Below are 20,407 nucleotides of genomic sequence, written 5' to 3'. Positions count from 1 at the left end.
GTCACGCTGTATGGCCTTTCGTAACATTTGGCACGAAATTCAAGAAGGGCATAGCCAGAAACCTATCATTACCTCTGCCTCCTGGCTTTCAAGATGTCCATGATGATATATGAAATTATTTTAAAATAATGGTTATAATCATTCTCTGTTCGTAATAACTATGTCTACGACTCTTTGTTTCCCCCATCGTTTCAGCTATGCAAACATAAAAACAGTTTGCAATCAGTCAACAGTTGGGTTTACAAAGTGATATTCTCATCATTTCCCCTTTTTTTGTTATAGATAGTATTGGGGCCACGAAGATTTGCAACAAATTAACGACGAACGTGCATTGTGTAAGAGGCAAAGTGCCAATTAAAAGACATAATGCCCTATTGAAATAACTGGAAGGGTTCACGCGTCCTTTCGAGAATCTAAGATAATGTGCATAATTTTTGGTCGTTCAAGAAATAAAAATTTACTTATTGATATCGGCATTCACCGTCCACTATCTGTCTCAAAGTTTAAAATATGAAATAACCTTTTCATTCGATAAAACATGTTCTTTGATTCAACTCAAATCGATGCTCAAGTTTGATATCCATAATGGGCATGATGGGGGAAAGATCTTATTGCGTCTTTTTATAGTTTACCTGACCAGTATACAGCCATAATCATAAATCAAAGAGCATCATTGTTTAGCGTATATGGAACATATGTAGGTAAAGATATCAATCTCATTTGAACGATGAGGGCTTGTCTTAGATTTAGGATATCGATTTAAAGAATGGGAAGATTTTGTTTTCATTGTCAATTTTCTTTGTGACTTCGTTTTCATACTGAAGACAATACAAAATTGACCCCTTTTAAAATTACATTCTATGTCACTTCTCTCTTCAGAGGGGACATTTATTGCTCATGATATTTTTTTAGATTTTAATGAATGTAGGGCGCCAGACAACCTATGTGAATAAAGAAGTTGCGAAAACTTTCGCTGTGTAGTCATTGTGTTTGAATTGATCAGTGTTGATGTTAAAATGACACATTTATTATGACGTATTAAGCGTGAAATATACCCTCATTTTTTTGCTATAAATTATGACAGACTACATACATGTGATTTATGGCAATGTCGCTGGTGTTGTAAAAACATATACATAAACCCAGAGATTATTGCCAATAGAAATAAAGGATGCCTTGTGATGATGGAGGAGGAAGGTGAGAAGGACACGAGTCAAAGGGAGAGATGTCTAGAGAGAGAGAGAGGGGGGAGGGAGATGGTGAGGATAGAAGGGGCGGGGCTCCAGAATCCTTAGTATGAGGAAAATGACTCCATACGAAAAATACACTAAACGAGTTAGCGAGGGAAAGTTAGAGAAGGAAAACAAAAACGACACACAGACTTTCACACCCACACCCAAACATACGCACACAAAAACCCACACCCACCCAACCACACTCACCTCAGCCACATAATATGTCAGTATGTAAATATATGGGCAGACAGTTGAAAAACGAGAGAAACGGAGACAGGCAGACATAGAGAAAGAGAGAGAGAGAGAGGGAAATAGGGGAAAAATTAGATATTTTCGAACCATAAGTTATGTTCAGTGTCATGATACTTTTGTTTTCAATGAAGACACATGATGGTATTTCTAGTGGGTCACAAAATATACCCAAATAAACAACTTTCATGGGCTGTCCATTGAGCTGCCAGTAGCTCTGTGGGCTGTCGATCAAAACTTACGCGAACCCCCCCCCCCCTACTGAAGAATCAATCTATATCATCAACTAATAATGTGTGAAGTTTCATGAAAATAAGGCAAAATAAGAGGTTATGAGGATTGCCACAGCTTAATTTCTACAACTTTCAAATTTCCTTATTCTTAAAAAAAAATAATTACGGTGATAGATATGATGAATTGCCGGTATTGACGCCCACTGCATAAGGTGAATTGTAGTATACAACACCTTCCTAATAAGGATATAAATATATCGTGTTTTGAACGTTAACTACGTCCGTTTTCATAGTTGTTATGATCCATTGACGGGTACAAGGAAACAGAAGAGAATAAAAAATATTAGGAAATGGGACCCAGCTGAGCTACAATAAAAACATCCTATAGGAAGCAAATTATCATAAAGGAAGCCAGACGGGTATACACCTTATATCCGAATTGATCTTTTACGAACAGACAGGAGCCCCTTAACACAGCGGGTTGCATTCGATCGTTCATTTGTTTGCATCTTATTGTTTAAGATCATGCCTTTTATAACGAATCAAAATTGTTTGGAATTACTTTGCAATTTCAATTTAAGCTTAAGTGTGTTAATTACATATTTGAAAAAAAAAGTCACACACCTTGATGTTTTTTTAAATTTAATATTGTTAATATGGATTAGAAATAAACCACCTCGAGGAAGAAAAGAAAGGCGCCCTTGGCAAAACCCTTGATCAGAGCGATCTTCTGCTGCTTTTGAGCGTGGAGGCAGCATTTACCATATTATATATATGTGATCTTGAACAGGATATAGTCATGATAGTAGGCGATTGAAATCACCGTTATCATCTCCAATGAAATATACATTCCCATTCCGTCAATCTGATAAATTACATTTTAAATTTTACACCTAGCCTGCATAACCTACATTCACTCATGTCCATTGTTTAGGTAGGTGCATATGCGTTGTGGTTACCCGAGGTAATTTGATTAGTACTTTTTTTTAGTAAAAATCTCAAAATAAGCGAGGAAAGCTTTCCGGAGTTTTTCGATCTTGGACGATGCCATCCTGACCATCTTTCTACTTCAAATGAGGGAACCAATAGGTGTAATTCAGCCAATTGCACTGCTTCTTGAGTGTCTCGTTTGGAACTGGTCGCCTTTTTAGAGTGCAGTGTGGTTTGACTGAAGTATAACATTTCTATGACGTCATGGCTGTGTCATGTGATGGTTGGAACAAGCCAATCAGGTTGCTCGCCGAGTTTAAGACATGGTGAACGTCACGGCAGGTCTGCTTGGTAATTCAACTCAAATCGATGCTCCAGTTTAATACTGGTCATTTTGGCCGAAGGCTCTGACGTCGCTATGGTCGGAAAGAAGTGTTTACCTAAAATGCGGGTATGGATATGGTCATCATAATATGTTAAGGCGAGGAATAGGCCCGAAGAATGAACAAGTGGAAGAGCCGTGGTGTAGTGGTTCTGACTCTTGCCTTGTAAACAGAGGGTCGTGTGTTCGAATCCTACTGCAGTCTAGCGTCCTTTGACAAGGCGTTAATCCACGCTTTGCCACTGTGGACCTAGGTGCTTAATGGGTACCCGGTAAGATGCGAAAATTATTGTATGCTTGAATTTGCCAGCGCCATTATGAGGCTATGGTAAAATGCAAGGAACACTCCCCAGGGAGTGGAAATTTTGCATTTTCCGTACGGGATTGATCACCGGTGTAATAATATGCTGTAAAGCGCTTTAAGCCGTTTTGGGAAAAGCACTATATAAAAACTAGCTATTATCATTATTGTTATTATTATTATTATTATCATTATCATTATTATTATACTATGTTTATACTTGACTTAAAGCAGGGTAGAATACAGGTATTCGAGATTGGGGTATTTTTTGTAGAGACCTATTCTAACTTTTTTGTTTGAATTTTCTTCACTGTATTGTACAGAGGCATAGCCAAATTTTTCACTATTTTATGGTTTGTGTTCGTGAGGTATGAAACGTGGTATGAACACAGAGAGTTGAATGTGTATGAAACGATTTATCAAGTCTCCAATGCAATGAATAAATAAAATACAATTGATGAAATGTGCTATAATCTGATCACATCAGGATTCTTTCAGAAGCACGGTGTAAAGAAGACGAGTCTAGCACAGGCCGGGTCAAGCATGTGCGTTTTTGCGACATCACCCCGATTACGCGTAATTTGTTGTGAAACAAGACTAAGCAGTGGTCTATGTCACTGGAACCTATTAATAGATTGAGTTTAAATTCAATTTATTACCATTTCACGGGTGGGAAAATAGTGTAATTGTATCCGACTCCCCACGTGAACCTACCTGCCAGATGGCAGTAGTCAACTGACAAATATCAACCCAGATTGATACTTGGGAAGGTTGGACGATGCCATGCAGGACGAAGATGGAACTGGAACATGGCATTTTATAACATTCATGGGACTGTAGTCAAAGGAGCTATTCATGTCAAAAAGTCTCCATACTGATTCAATAAAACGTTTTACACACCCACACAGGGAGGTCAGTGACATGAAGGAACAAACACGTTCCTCTTGATCAGGGTGGTAGTATGTTAGAATCCAGCCGATTGTTGAGATTGACTTGACAGCTAACTCGTCCAGGTTTAGGCATTATCTGGCGCCTTTTCTCTAAAACGCTTTTTACAGCCACATCAACGAAACCCATTTCAAACCGATTGATGGTACGCCATTGGAAATAATGTGTTTATAGCTTGTTCGGTCTGGAGTCGTTTACCCTGGTGGGACTGTGACAATAAGTACACAATGTTTCTACATCGGACACTGTACCTGATGCAGAGATCATAGCATCTTACTGGGGAATGTATCGGAGGAGTATCATGAAAAGTCCACGGAATCTAGGTCAATTAATTGTTTTAAAAATCACCTGAATTGCATTTAAAACACGAAGAAATGTCTTATAGTTGTTGGAAACACATTTATATTTCCAACTTTAAATAATGATGCCCAGAAGGGTCCATAAATAATAATTATAGTGATAAAGCCAATAAAAATATCAATATTAACAGCATTTACGTAATTTTGTTTAAGAGCTTTCATGTATAAACACTATAAAAAAGGAAGAATGAAATTGAATTTCAAGTATTATCAGTGTCCAATTTAAATCAGACCACTTTATCCTTTGCATGCATTGTAATCCATCGCCTGTATGTATGTGTTTACATTATTTGATTATGATATTGATTATCTGCGTGATCTACTTACAAAAATATAAAATTCATGTTGTTACATTTATCAAACGAGCAGATGAGCTCTCCCTTTAAGCACATTGCGTTTGACATTCAGACGTTCGGACGTTGTTGATTTAACAAGTCATGTTGATAAAGAATGATGTCATCAAAACGAGCAATTTGTTAAGGTAACAAACACAGCGATGCCTCGAGTATAAACATTGATCAGCAAGATTGACAGTATAATGTGCCAATGATTGTCAGGAGCTCATTATCACTCCCTCCAAACACGACATATCCCGTTCACATCTGATTCGACAAACCATGGACCTACTACAAAAACCGACCGCTGATAGTAGGCCATTCGATCTTTGATCGGTCTGGAGTCGGTTTTGTTAGCCTGAGAGTAGCGCAAGAATGTCGAACTTTGGTTTGATTTCACGATGGAACACATCTGATATTGAAATTGAAAACTTGTCACAGTGTATTTAGTTATCAAACAATTGCAAAACATTGATGAAAACATTTTCACTTTAGAATATTTCAATGTGTCAGTTGTATGAAAGCCTACGGTGTTACGATTTATAAACATGACATATATCTAAACACAAAACAATACAATTGTTTCTGAATTAAAATGAAAATAAAATAAAGTTGAAACTAATAGGTAAAATTAGTTTCCCCTCTGTCTTCGTGGTTTTTGCAAAATTACATTCAAACTTATTTACTGACAGCGTAATGGTTTGTAGCTCATAAAACTAAGACAAATCTAAGAAAAAAGAAATGCTTGATGATAATGTCATTTTCCCTCTACTTTGGACACTGTCAACCATGACTTATCTTTTACCAGATCTATCAAACTTCTAGTGAACTAGAAATCGGAAACGAATCCGCATGATATAAGTATGCTACTTGTCCCATTTTATTAAATTTGCGGAACTTAACTAGGATGCAGGGTTATCGCCCCAAGAGGGGCAGTTTGTCACCAAGATACTCCCCTCCCTTCTTCCTAAAATAAATCGTTATCTCCGTGGATTTGGAGGGAAAACGTGAACATTAGCAGGGCTGCTGTTCTGCAACTCCTGGCCATGATCTTCAAAAAAGGGCACCAACTGTGGCAACGGATTATCTGTTATTCTGTTGATTTGGGTTCCGAAAATGGCGTGTCGGAAATTGCTCTCTCTTCGGAAGAGAGAACTAGGTTCCGCAGGGCGATGAGTGACGGCACTTAATTGCAGACCGATGTGAACCTATTTTTCAAAGCTTTCTTGGTTTTTAAGTAACACCTAAAAGGGATCATTTTAGTTGAATACTCACTCATGTTCCAATACGAAAATTGCTGGTATCGAGGGTACACGTGAAAAGGAAGGATATTGAGAAAAGATGTTTCAACGAAGTTTGTGATAAGGGAGATGACGAAGACGTGGAATAAGGGCGAGGATGTGACGAAAGAAATACAGAAAAAGAAAGCGAGGGGGAGATCAGCCAGAGTTGAAATAGAGTTTAGGAAGTTATTATAATGTAATATTCACACACTGTTTGATATTCGAATCCCAAAATGACTTGGGTTTTTTTTACAAGTTGAATTGACGAGAGTGGATGTGATAGGGTCGATAGACATGATAGAAGGATGGAATTGAATAACGGTATAATATGTGGGATTTTTTAAATTCTATTTTATTTTAATATTTTTAATATTTATTTATTTATTTATTATCATTTTTATTATTATTTTTCTATTTTTTTATTTATTTATTTTTTTTATTTATTTTTTATTTATTTTATTTTATTTATTTATTTTTTTTTTTGGGGGGGGCAAAGTGAAGGGTAAAGAGAGCCGGGTGGGGGAAGTAAGGAGGAGGGGGTGGAGGTAATGACTAGTCTGCCGTGCTAACCCTTCATTCGAGTGAAGGGTCTGAATGTGCCGCAGGCCCTCTCGCTCTCGCTGAATTGAAACAGCAAGTTTTGTATGTGCTAGTCTTTGAGTGGAGACACACTTGCTGAACAAAGTTTCAACCAGGAACTGTGCCTGCAGATGGGAGCAGGAGGGGAGGGGAGAGAGGAAATGAAAGTTAATTAAAAGAGTTAACAAGAATGGGATACAAAGAAGAGAGTACGAAATATAAAAGTCGGTCAATGCCGAATGGTGGTTAAATGATTGAAATTAGTGGCCTAATATATCATTATAGACTTACTAGGAAAAGTAAACGAAAAAGACAAATTTGCAGTGCATGCTATAGCAAACCTCCTATGTCAATATCACAATAATGTCAGTAAAATCAATGATTTTTTTGTAATAATTTTGTTCTATTTTCTCCTCAGGCCTAATGTTTGCAAGTCTACATGCTGTCCAGGCTGGCAACTGAATGCATATACAGGAAGATGCACAATACGTAAGTTTGAAGTAGTTCTTATTTTTATATTCTTGTAAAAACATAAGTGGTACATTGCTTCATGCAGCAAATGATTGACTCGGTCTTTGCAAACATGTTGTCACGGGAATTTGGTTTATTTAGGAAATAAATAATTCATTCATTCGTTCGCCTCGGCGGGAGGGGGGGGGGGGGGGGTTAAAGATCAATATATGATAATTTTTCCAACTTAAAAAAGATATATGTTTCATATGCTTAAACTAGCAGTTGGTCAATGATTGAATCTTCAATTAACGAAAACAAAAATTATTAAGCGCGCAAAAAATGCGATGGCCTCTGAACTTCACGTTGGCTAACCTGTAATCACTATGAATGCTTTGTATAGAGAACGGATTCGGTTAGCTTCAAGATAGATTTTGTTCCTCCAAATAAGTCCTCACCACACATCTATATTTTGCCTTCTTCCGATCCAACCCGGCATTGATATGCTGTTCCAAGCAACTTCCCGATCCTGTAGGTGATCCATTTCTTAAAGACTTTAAACCCATGAGGGACACTCTGTTCATTCTTAGGTAAATCTCCCTCGGTTTGCCTAAGTCAGATGTCTCACCTGCATCAAGCAGAAATCCGCCTTCTTTTGGAAAGTTTTTACCACGATGATGGATGGACGGTTAGCACATAGAGGCAGTGATGGAATTTGTATTTGGTTGGCAAGAGAACTTGGTGTTTAAATTAAGTCCTTGAAGTTGAATGTCTTCGTTAGGGAATTTGTGAAATTTAGTTGTTATCGTTTTCAGACATCAGTATGTTGTACAATATGCATAATCATTGAAAGTATAGTAGGTTTATATGCACGGTGCTATGAGATCTTAATATTTATAGGGCTGCTCAGTAATACTTGGATTGATTTTGTGTATGAGTGTGCGCGCACATATTGTGTGTGAGATTTTTTCATCTTGGGTGTGCGTGAGAATAGATGTGTGTACTTATGTGTCATTGCCAATACGATGGATCGTTAATAGCGCATTCATTGAACATATAGTGAGTTTTTAGCTCCGCGACGCAGACAAATTCAAGAACACACTGAATGTATTGAAACTGCCCGTCAAATGACAATGTACAGCAGGGAGGTCTTTGCAGAAAACTGGTGAACCGGAACAGCGGTTTCGTCCTAAGTTTCGGAACTGACGAAATATTGCAAATGTGTTCGGGACGAACACAATTGTCCAGAGTTCGGGACGAAACTGCTATTCATCAATTTTCTACAAAGACTTCTTAGTGGCACTTTGTCATGAAGGGCATTTGACAATACATTTTCTATGTTGTTGAAAGCGTTCTGTGTTGTGATGCAAAGTAATAATAATATTCCGCATTTATATAGCGTTTAATACATCGGAACGACGTCTCTAAGCGCTTTACAGACATATTATTACCCCGGTCATCGGATCCTTGCATGCCCGCATACAATGCATGCACCTTCTCGACTCCCTGGGGAGCATTCCAACAAGAGTTCCAAGACTCAATTGCTAGGCATACTACATATAGACTTTCACATCCTACCGGGTAACCATTTAACACCTGGGTGGAGAGTGGCAAAGTGTGGATTAACGCCTTGCCAAAGGACGCTAGGCCATGGTGGAATTCGAACACACGACCCTCTGATTACACAGTTACAAGGCGAGAATCAGAACCGCTACACCACGACGCTTCCTAAAATCTGCCTACTTGATCAATATGAACCTTTGAAGAACCTTTGGATAATCTTTAGAGTCCAATGTCAGATGTTCGTCAAGATAGAGCTGATATTGCCGATGTGAATTGCTCCTGAGATGAATCGTAATCAATCCAATTCTAAGACCAGAAGTACTGAGTGTGTCTGTCAGATGGAAGAAATTTGCGTCTTTAATTTCATAGCGTTATCTCTGGGGCTCGCGTGCCAGACATAACCCCCTAATCTCTAGTGTCTATTTGAGATCAAAACGTCTTGGTCTAAAATCCTGGTCTAGCTTGACCTTTTCTGGTTTAACTCTTTCGTACGGTGTCCTCATCTGGGTGTTTTATGTATTAGATGCACATCCTTGTAGATAAGATATCGGCACTTAAGTGTAGAGATACCTTTCTAGAAGATCTTACCGCTCTCTATTAACATTTTCCTCAAAGCCTTTTGGAAATGTACAGTGTGTAAAAGTACCTCCATTAGTGAATACAAAAGTGTTTTCACATTTTATGATTCAAATTTCATGTGAAATAAGCACCACATTTTTATGTTTTCATGTGAAGTGAAAATGTTTTCATAAAGTTGACGATATTCTCATGAAATAAATTTGAATTGTTGAGCAATGGGCAGAAAAACAGCACTGAATTATTAATTTAAATTGGATCGAAACAATACAGGGACGACCATAATTATTTGAATAGGATGCGGGGCTTTTAAAAGACTATAAATGTTCTCTTTCCTGGGGAATTTCGGCAGTTTTGTCAGATGGCCCATTGAAAAAAAAAACGTTTTGAGATCAAACACAGCTCATATTATCAAACGCAACTTGTTCCAATCCAATCACATCCTCATTCAATCAGATAGGCTTGATAATTGGGGGCTCCATTTAATTTTTGGAGTTGCATTTGATTGCACTTGAAGAGGCTCCTGTAGGCCTACTGATTGTGTTTTTTGTTGTTACCTTTAAGAAAGAACTGACTAATATATCAAAGCAATATCTGAAATAATAAAACCAGGTAAAAAGTTAATCAAAGGAATCATCAAATCGATATCAAAATAAAAGTTTGTCATGATTGTCATGGTTGTGCCCGAGGATGGATGGTGTTTGCGAAGGAGGCGATTCGAGTATAATCGGGTAATCGCGTTTGGATCGAAGGCAATTTAAAGAACCGGTAAAGATTAGAAGGAAGAGATGCCGGAGCAGGTGACGATGATATTGTTTTACAAAGTGAATCTCACCATATTCATCATATCCATTTATGTCTGTTCCCACGCAGTGGCAGAAAGAGTTGAGTTTCATCGCAACTCTCAAAACATGCGCAAACACTGAATAAGTGTGTCCGATTGCCACAAATTTGAGTTGCGTCTGATTTTTGGAATTGAATTTGATCGTAACTTGGGCATTTTAGCAATCACTTTGCAGACGCTTTCTATAACGCAAAGAATCTTTTGTCAAAAGCCCTTCATAACCAAGCAGCCTTTGTCGAAAATCAGTGAATCAAAACAGCAGTGTCGTCCTGGGGGGCGTTTCATGAAAGGACTTGTCGGACGTTTTATCCGACAAGTTCCATTTTATCCGACAGTTACCATAGGAACAGTGCCCCTCAGCCAATCAAAATCATGGAAAGATGTCAGATCTGACAACTTGTCAGATGGAAATATTGATGAAACGCTCCCCTGGATTTTTCCTCCGGTCTGAATCTTAAGACGATGGGTTTACTGTCCCGGTCAACTCATTTTCGACAATGACCTCTAATCTGTCCATTGTGATTTGAAGGGGATTTTCAATAGATTTCCAACGTTCCAAAGAGCGTCTGCGAAGGGATGCTTAAGTACGCTACACTCTCTACAACGGGCTCCTGGAAAAGAGAGCGATTATTTCTCAAAAAAGGGTCAATGGCACGGTTTCCACCCTGTTTGTTAGCATCATATTTTTTTTAAATATATTTTTAGCAAGAAGGCATTAGGGTCTTACCTAATACAACGCCATATAACGACCTTGTTGCAGGCTCTATATCTGTGATAATACACAGTAAGTTGTTTGCTCATTATAAGATCAGTGTGGGTGAGGAGAGATGTTTTCGTTCCAGAGATATTAATTTCTGGAGAAAAAGGACAATAGATGCGTGGAACATAGCGATTAGGTATATTCATCTCCTTTTTATCAAACTTAAAGTGAAGAAAATCTCCAATAGTTTTGATATATGGTCGAGTATATTCTTTTGACAACTTGGATAGGGTGTACTCGGAATGCTGGTAGGCGTGGATCAATATAGATATCCAAAGGGGTGGAATAAATTTGAAGCTGAAGTTTCGTTTGAAAGATTACTAACGTGGGATGTTCTGCTTATCTAAAATGAAATGTGAAAGGTTTTAATTATTGAATAACAACGAAGAGAGTGCAATAGAATTAAAAGAAATAAAAAACATGACTTAGATTTTGATTAATTATTTCATGAAGTTCTGAAAATTTGATAATTCATTATGTCTACTTTAACAAGTACAAGTTTAAGAATGATGATAATAAGCTGTTTGAGAAGATTTATAACAGAAGACAAGCATGGAAATTAAACCTGGTGCATTAAAATTGAGATTAGTGCAAGAAGTATGAGGTTAGGTGACACCAAAGGGGAAACAAACAACTTTTGCTTTCATACAATGGGTGAATAACAAAAAAATTATGTTTTTTTATTGTAAATTTCACTAATTAGTACAAAAAGACCAGAGAATTCAAATAAATTTTCAAAATGCTACCCATCCGTACTGTCATAATTGGTAGTCAGTTGCATCGAACAAACCAGTTGAGTTTTTCATTTTTAGTCCTCTCCCCGCTTCCTTTCATACTCTCTATTGCATCCACTGGGTAGCTTGTGATGTAGTTACAGTAATTATTTAAACGCATATACATTCCAAATGAAGTTACCAGTTTTTGTCTATCAATTTTTGTAAATATGATATTGAAGCAATTTATAAAGCCCCTGTATCCACTTGAAGATGAATGCTATTAACTATTAGACGTGACGGAATAGAGAATATTGGCCGGCCAATCAGTGTTTATTGTATAGGCCTACCAGTCACTTTAACTGTGTTCAAGTCTTAAGGCTACCTGCCAACAGTCATGCCAACGATACCGACCCCAAATCGATCGCTGGTACGTCATTGGTAATAACTTTGATCTGTCTGGATTCGGTTTCGTCATTGTGACCGGAGCATAAGACCTCTGCCATGATGTTCAGGGTTCAATGTTCTTGACACCATCAGCAAGGGATATCAAATGTTTGCTGTAATGGTATCCATGTGCTTACCGTTCAAATCAAAACTGAGGCTTGTTACATTGAGCAAATGTGTCCATACATCTCAGGCACGCTCTGTCAATGGGATCAAGAGGTTAAATGCAGTATCTCTCGAATTGCAACTTTATTAGGACAGATATCCCTTCGAAAGTAAACTTATTGCTTCCCGGGTGTATTTCCAGAGATATAACGACATTGCACAAGCCCGACAATCGAGCACGGTGATTATTGAGATTGTAAAGGTTTGGTTTCAGACGTTGATACTATATATATGAACCTTCAAGATGGAATTAGGTATTAAAGCCCTCGTATTTCGTGTAATTGATTTTTTTTTCACACGTGTGTATATCAGATATAATTACTTTTACATCTGGAACCGACCACTAATGTCATCAGGCGAAGACTTCACCAGAGCTCGAATCTCGAACCTCTGCACATATTTTAGGCTTCTCCACGTAGTTTGGATTATAGGCGCACACCACAACACACAAATTCCTCATCCCCCCCTCTCTCTCTCTCTCTATATATATATATATATTGCACAAATGTATAGTAAACACTAGTAACGGACCCATACAGCAACAGCTTATCAACGCGAAAAAGACTCGAGGTACAAGTGCGATAAATACAAATAAAGAAAGCAGAATGGAGCAGTTTGTAATAATTATTGATCTGTATATTTCGCAAAGTGCCGTCACTTGTTGAAAGATAAGAACATTCCCAGTGGGTCGACTCTAAACCATCTGTTTGACATACTGCACGCTTGCAGTCTTTCCATTCATCAATTTTGTTGTATAGAAACTAGTACACATGGTTTTGGTTTCATGTTACCCCTGATGTTCCAACAAAAGGAGCCGAACTTGGTTTTGGACGACATAAACTGCATGATCTTCTTCCCAATGAATATCGTTTTTCTAAAATAGAGTGGCGTTATTCATGAACACTGTCTTGGCAATTGATTAGACGGACTGTTTAGCTTTGAAGAAGTTATGAATCATTATTCATCAGTGTGTATGGATTTCCTAAACAAAATATCATTCGCTGTGCCCCCCAAAGAAAATTAAAAACAACGTACAAAAATAGAATTATTGGCATAGGATATTGATTTGTCCCTTGTCCCGTGTTTTGACTTGAGGGTCATTATGAGGGGTATGATTTACAGAATACACATGATGTATATGTAATCCATAACATGGTTCTTTTACATGAATGGGAAAGCCGAAAGTCCTATAGTATTTAGCCAACGGAATTAATTAGGATTGTATGTCCGCTAAGGACCAACACATTTTAGTCCCTTGGTTTGTGTCCTTTTGTTTACCATGTCTACTAGCAGCCAGTCTGTTTCTCATCGTTTACCGAACCTGGTCTATCAAATTGGTCTAATCGCCATCTTTTCCAGTCATCACTTGATCTTACTGCCATTTAGTCTAATGGTCAAACGGTCTTATTTCTATTTTATTTACTTGTTATTTTGGCCTTTGTCAAATGCTCGATAGCTCAGTCGGTGGAGCGGGGGTTTCGGATCCCAGTGACTCGGGTTCATTGCCCACTCGGTGCGATAGTGCCCTTTGATAAGGCATTAACCCTCATTGCCAGATCCCTCGGAGAGGACCTCAAGCCGTCGGTCCTCTCGTTGCTTTCTTAGCAATCAGGTAAAAAAAAATCACCACCATTTACCATTTACCTAATTCTGTTCATAAACAATTCTGTTCTTAACCAAGTGGACATGAGACGAAATGGTACATGCTCTAAATGGCATTTAGAACAAATTGATAGTAAAGGAACTGACTGTAGACGAAGTTTAGACCAATTATAATGTAGACTTAGTGGGTGTAGACCAAGTGGCAATTTACCAGTCCCTGTACAGTTTTCAGGATTCAATGAGCCAAAACATAAGTAATAACAATGACAATGACCATGATTAAACAATGATAATTTATTTCAATTCTTCTCCTTTTCTAGCCATATGTCAGCCACCTTGCCAAAATGGAGGTCGATGTCTCCGACCAGGCACTTGCGTTTGCCCGACTGGCTTTGCAGGAACCTACTGCCAGTATCAGGCCTATGTCCGAACAGGGTCGGGTTCTTCAAGCACCCTCCATGCCAGTTCGTCGGGGTCCGTTAGACCAGGAACCGGTAGCTACAGTAGGATAACTTCGAGTACGTCCACCAGACCCATCGCTGGAAGCAGTACTGCCACCTTCAGCATCAGACCTGGGTCCTCTTCAAGTTCAAGGACGTATATTTCAAGAGTTAGACCTGGAACAGCCACTTCTGGATCCAGGACTTACGCTGTTACGTATACGACGGGTGCTCGAGGTAAGATCTTACAAGTAAGAGTAACAGGCCTGTCTTCCGTTTACGGACGTATATGCATTCATTATTTGAGAAGATGATCTTTTATCCACAATCATAAAAAAAATACCGTTGCTGGTAAAATTTCGCTTGCGAGGCTCCAAACCTTCCATTGTCTGAAAAGATAAAAATGAATTTTCAAATGATCCGTTATAGCCTAACTATAATACGTTTTTGGTCAAGATGATTTGTAAAATGAGGCACAGATATATTGGAAGCGATCCCAACATGTAGGAAGTATGAACACATAGATATAAATCAGCTCGTTTCTGAAATCCTAAAAGGAAAAGGAAAAGTGATGCATCTCATAAACGATTTTTTTTTCTCTGGAGCCCATGGAAGCCCCTGATAACATCTTCATCTTTGGAGTGTGCAATCGAGATATGAATACCAGCCTCTAGTTCCCTTGGTTTTTGGCGGGTTATTCATGACGATGTCGTCTGCTTCAAATTACAGAAGTTCATGTTAAGTTGATGAACCTTCTGCTTTAACTAATCCACACGTTTTCCAATTAGATTACAATGTCCGTCGTATCAAATTGTATATTTCCTTCTCGATTTGCCGAGTAATTTGGACAATACACAGATTACCAAGGTCACAGAAATAGAGGTATCTGATAAGATTATCTTAGCTAGGATCAAGTCAATCCGATATCAAGTGTGCAAAAAATAAATCACGAAACAAATGTAGAAACACCTTGGTTTTCACGAAGTCATATTGCAGAAATAAGTGAAGAATTCAAAGTTATTGCTGATCTCGCATGTCTTGCGAATAAAGGAAATGCCCTTTATTAGACGATTGGGTAAAGTGTCGGATGTTACTATTTCTTTTATTATGATAAAAGAGCTTTGTTTATAAAATCTTTCCTCTTGTCTTGATAAACATTACAAATGTTAAACTTTGTCGTCTTTCGACGAGTATATACTGAAAAGGCGACGTTATCAAATGTTTGATGAGTTTTATGATTGTAAGAGAAAGTCGAACTTTACATTCAATATATCTAGAAGACTGGTCTTTCCAGTAAACATTCGATGTATCAAAATGGAAATTATATTACAAAAAAAAAGAACCACACCGTTTTACTAGGAAGTTATTTTGACGTGTTTCATTATATTATAAGGTAAAAGGACTTCCATTTGAAATAAGTGACAAATATTTTCATTGCTTTCATCATTAGCAGTTTAAGGGCTTTTCGAAGGGCTGCAGTATCCGAACTTGAATATCGTCATTGCGATGGGTTTCATTACTTGAAATTAAATCAATTGATTAAGAATAATTTCTAATTATGAGGTTGGTAGAGGTTTCACGATGGCATGATTATAGCAAATTAAATGACTGCTTTAGGTCAAGGTTCTTGGCGCCAAACCGAGAGTACGAAAATACTCTTCTTTATTTGTTAAGCCTAGGCCATTTTTGGGCCGAGTCAAGGATTTCAGAGGTGAAAGCATCCGATTTGGAAGATGGTAATCTTGATCGCGCTAACTAGATGAGAGAAAGTAATTGAAGACCAGTAACCAGATGCAACCTAACAATTTATAGACTCAAGTGTCATACTCCATTTTATGAAGCAAGAGTTGACCCTTTTTATGGCAAAAAAAAGGTTTTTACTGACAGTGATTAAAAAAATGCTGCGCCATATTTGCAAAGCTAATCATGAATTTGGTCTAGTACGAAAAAGGACCAGACCGTTTTACTAGGAAGTTAATTGTACGTGTCATGCCTTATTTTAGTTCTGATTCATGAACTCTGTAGAGATTTCCATGCACGGAACTAAATCCTAAACAGTTATGCAATTTTTCTCATTACACCGCCAGATTGTTTGCCGTCAGATATGAGTATGTTCAATAATATTCACACTGCGTTTACAGTTTGGAAGACAATGTGAACATATATTCATTCACCTTCGCACTGTTAAATTGAGCATTTCACACAGCCCACTTCGTGAAGACATTGTGAACACCAATAGTATGAAATTATCTGTTGAATATGAAAATTTTAACAGTGTGAATCATATGTTCACTTTGCAAATACACTTTGAATACACTGTGTTTACACTGTGAACACTCTGAAAATACACTGTGAATATACTGAGAACATACTGTGAATACGCGGCGAATACACTGACCACACTGTGAATACATTGTCAACACACTGTGAATGTACTGCGAATACACTGACCACATTGTGAACACATTGTAAACACACTGTGAAAACGCTGTGAATATACTGTCAACACACTGTGAATACATTGTGAACATACTGTGAATATTGAATACTCTGCGAATACACTGACCGCACTTTGAACACACTGTGAATACATTATGAATACACTCCAACACACTGTGAATACACTGTCCGCACTTTGAACACACTATGAGCACGCTGTGAATATACTTTCAACACTGTGAATACACTGTGAACACATTGTGAATACACTGTCAACACACTGTGAATACACTGGAAATACACTGGCCACACTTTGAACACACTGTGGATACACTGAAGACACTGTGGATACACTGAAGACACTGTGAATACACTGTGAACACACTGTGAACACAGTGAATACACTGAAGACACCGTGAATACACTGTGAACACACTGAGCATACAGTGAATACACTTTGAATACAATGTGAACATACTGTGTTCTTTACTGTAGGGATAATAATATCATTTTCTTGAAACGCAATTGAGAAATAAACAAAAAATAAGAATGAAACAATAATTATTGATTTTTTTCAGTTTGAAACGAAATACGGCAATCGTTAGACATGTTAGATGTGTTGTTCTATCAGATCACGTCCGGTTTCTTTCCATTTCATTCACTCTTATTCCAAACGACCAAAAGACGAGCAATTTCTCCCTCGAGAGTGAAGATAGACCAGAAAATAGAGAGCAGGATATAAATGGAGTTGTCGTTGAGCACAGAAGTCATATATCACTGAGTGCTTTGGGACTTGCCAATTGATCTCGATTTCCTGCAAGGGTCATGTTTTAACATAACCTTTACATGTTAAATGTTAAAAACAATCCCGTTCTGATTTTGATTGGTTCTTTCAATGATGATGAATTGCTTCTTTGTTTAAAAAAACACAAATGATATGCGATTCTATTATTGTTTAAACTCATTTCCTTCCTTTCTAAAGTAGTCCCTTTATCACACGTTTTTAAAGAAATTTGAAACGGATCAACATAAAAATGCCTCGTTTTTTATGTCTTTTTGACGTTTTCCTGCATATAAGACAAGCCTAGTGGATTTAGCTAAAAGACCGTCAATTTCGATGTGTGACTTGTTTTGTCAGTAGCATTTGAATCACATCTCTTACTTTCGGATTATACTACTGCTTTATGCGTGTCCCTCCTCGTTAAGAAAAAAAAATGAATTTGCAAATTCCATGCATGGAAATAACTAACCATTAGTATCAGACATCTCCAACAAAATACAGTCCACCTCCTGTTAGAATTATGAAATTTTAAAGTAAGATCATGAATCATAGGTAGGGATAACCACAGCAATTACATTTCCCACGCAACGTTGCAAACAAATAAACAGATTATGGAAAGATAAAATGATGTATGAAGTTTTCGTGCATCATTTTCTAAATGCTCTGTATGTTTATAGTTCTGTCGGTTTATGTACGGGCTACAATACAAACTTGATACAGGGGTAAAGTTCAGTCGGGAAGTCTAGCTTGGTAGTGCCTGAAAACTATCCCTTGCAAAATAAAACCTTTTTCCCATAAACACCTGAACGTCAATATTTTCAGTAAACCCGAACTGTGTATCTCCCACTATCAAGCTAGAAATCATCAATTGAATGATATCAAGAATCCCGATCTGGAATCATCTAACCTTCTTTCCAAGAAAGAGCGTCGTTCTACTGGTATGATATCATTGTTATGGCACCCTTGATCCATAAACACAAGGATCAGGACACCAAGGAAGAATGGGGTCGTGTTTCATGGAAAGATATATTCAAAAGTTAATTCATTTTTTTTGTTTTGAACACAAAGTAGTAAAATCTGACTGGCTCAGAGGTCTACATGAATATCTGATATCATTGATATATTTTATGAAACAGGCGCCTGTCTTTTCCGTATACACGGGTGGTTGTTAACCGACTTAGCCACTCCATGTTCCGAGATGGTTGGTTTTACTTTAATTCCACCAATATTCCGGTTCTACATCGGTGATTCAAGTCACATTATTATAAGCATAGTTTCACGATTCTTCCTCTGTTACAGGCACCGAATCTGTCAATTTTCCGCCACCTGTTTGGCAGAGAGGTCGTTGTTCCGTCTGACACCAAGACCCCTTTTTTTCTTGGTTTTGGTCTCTTTTTCCATAACCCTGATACCCCAATATCATTTTCTATTTGGAACCAAGTTCAAGATGGGTTGAAGAGGACGTTGTGAAGTTTCAACGACTTTTATTGAAGTGTAATTGATTGCCTCCGAGGAGGATGAAAGCCAACCATAATATTGAGTGTGGCATGTCTGTTGGTGTTGAGGTTTTCCTAGACAATATTTCCTGAAGCATGTAGAATCCCATCGAAACAGAAATATTTGAAAAAGGATGAAAGGGGGTTTTAAAATCGAGAGAACTTGTTGATAAGACCCTCTAACTGTTTTCAGGATTTACCTGTCTTTAGACTGAATTGAGCTAGCTCTTGATTTCTAGTAAATAAAAAAGTCACCCGTTTCATGAAACCATGCACTTGAAAGAGTTCTGTCTGGAAGCAGGAGTTTGAAATCACGTAAAACTAAAAAAAAATCTTGCTCATCTTGCTTTTTTTTTAAAGATTTGCTGGGGCAGGTCACGTTTTTAAAGACGCCTTCCTTTTTAAAGTAGATGTATCGAATTCAAGATTGGTGATGTGAACCCTTTTGACTTCCGTAACTGCACACCATCTTTGCTTCTTCCTTGACTTAACTTAGGGTAATTCATCTCATTGTTATCTTCATCTTTATGACATAAAGAGTTTATTGTTTGTGAAATAACACTCATTGGTGCAAAACGGATATTGACATCAAAGCGGCTTCAAGACAAATGACGGCAGATGGCATGGTAAAATACATAATTCTTAGGTTTCCTGTATCTCATGTTCAACATGGGATTAAAAACGTAAGACAAACCTGAATGAAACAACTTTTATTTGTTATTATTAAGCACTTGATAATTATGAAGGCCACCATCTCTTTGAACATTTAAGTATTGTTTGTGCCTCATGCATGTGATTCAGGTTAAAAGTAAAAACGTTATACCTCTCTCCAAATTTTCAACTGTTAAAATAGGGTTTTTTCGTCTGTACACTGTACGTTACAAGGTTTCATTCTTAGGTTTCCTGTATCTCATGTTCAACATGGGATTAAAAACGTAAGACAAACTCGAATGAAACAACTTTTATCTGTTATTATTAAGCACTTGATAATTATGAAGGCCATCATTTGTTTGAACATTTAAGTATTATTTGTGCCTCATGTCTGTGATTCAGATTAAAAGTAAAAACGTTATACCTCTCTCTAAATTTTCCACTGTTAAAATAGGGCTTTTTCATATGTACACTGTACGTTACAAGGTTTCATGGAAAGGTTTATCCATCTAAATTGGTTAGTTTATGTAGATATTCATTTTCGTTCATTCATATCTCTCAATGAATGTAATGGTCACTGAGAGTTTACATCGAAGTAAGAGTTACGCTGCAAGTGTCGAGCCACTCTTTTCATGTGTTTGATGTG

General features: G+C 37.6%; 1 protein-coding gene across 1 annotated transcript in view; it reads left to right on the top strand.

Moving 5' to 3' along the window:
* The first annotated feature begins 7,253 nt into the window (after positions 1-7,253).
* The window catches only part of LOC121418480 (fibrillin-1-like), a 94,612-nt gene continuing 81,458 nt past the window's right edge, over positions 7,254-20,407 (top strand). Inside the window, exons 1-2 of the mRNA XM_041612386.1 lie at positions 7,254-7,323; positions 14,275-14,631. The gene's annotated coding sequence lies outside the window, so the exon portion shown is untranslated. The remainder of the gene's footprint in view (positions 7,324-14,274; positions 14,632-20,407) is intronic.

Source organism: Lytechinus variegatus, chromosome 7 (assembly GCF_018143015.1).
Source record: "Lytechinus variegatus isolate NC3 chromosome 7, Lvar_3.0, whole genome shotgun sequence".
Classification (NCBI taxonomy): Eukaryota; Metazoa; Echinodermata; class Echinoidea; order Temnopleuroida; family Toxopneustidae; genus Lytechinus; species Lytechinus variegatus.
The sequence above is the reverse complement of the archived record's forward strand: the minus strand, read 5'-3'. Positions and strand labels throughout refer to the sequence as shown.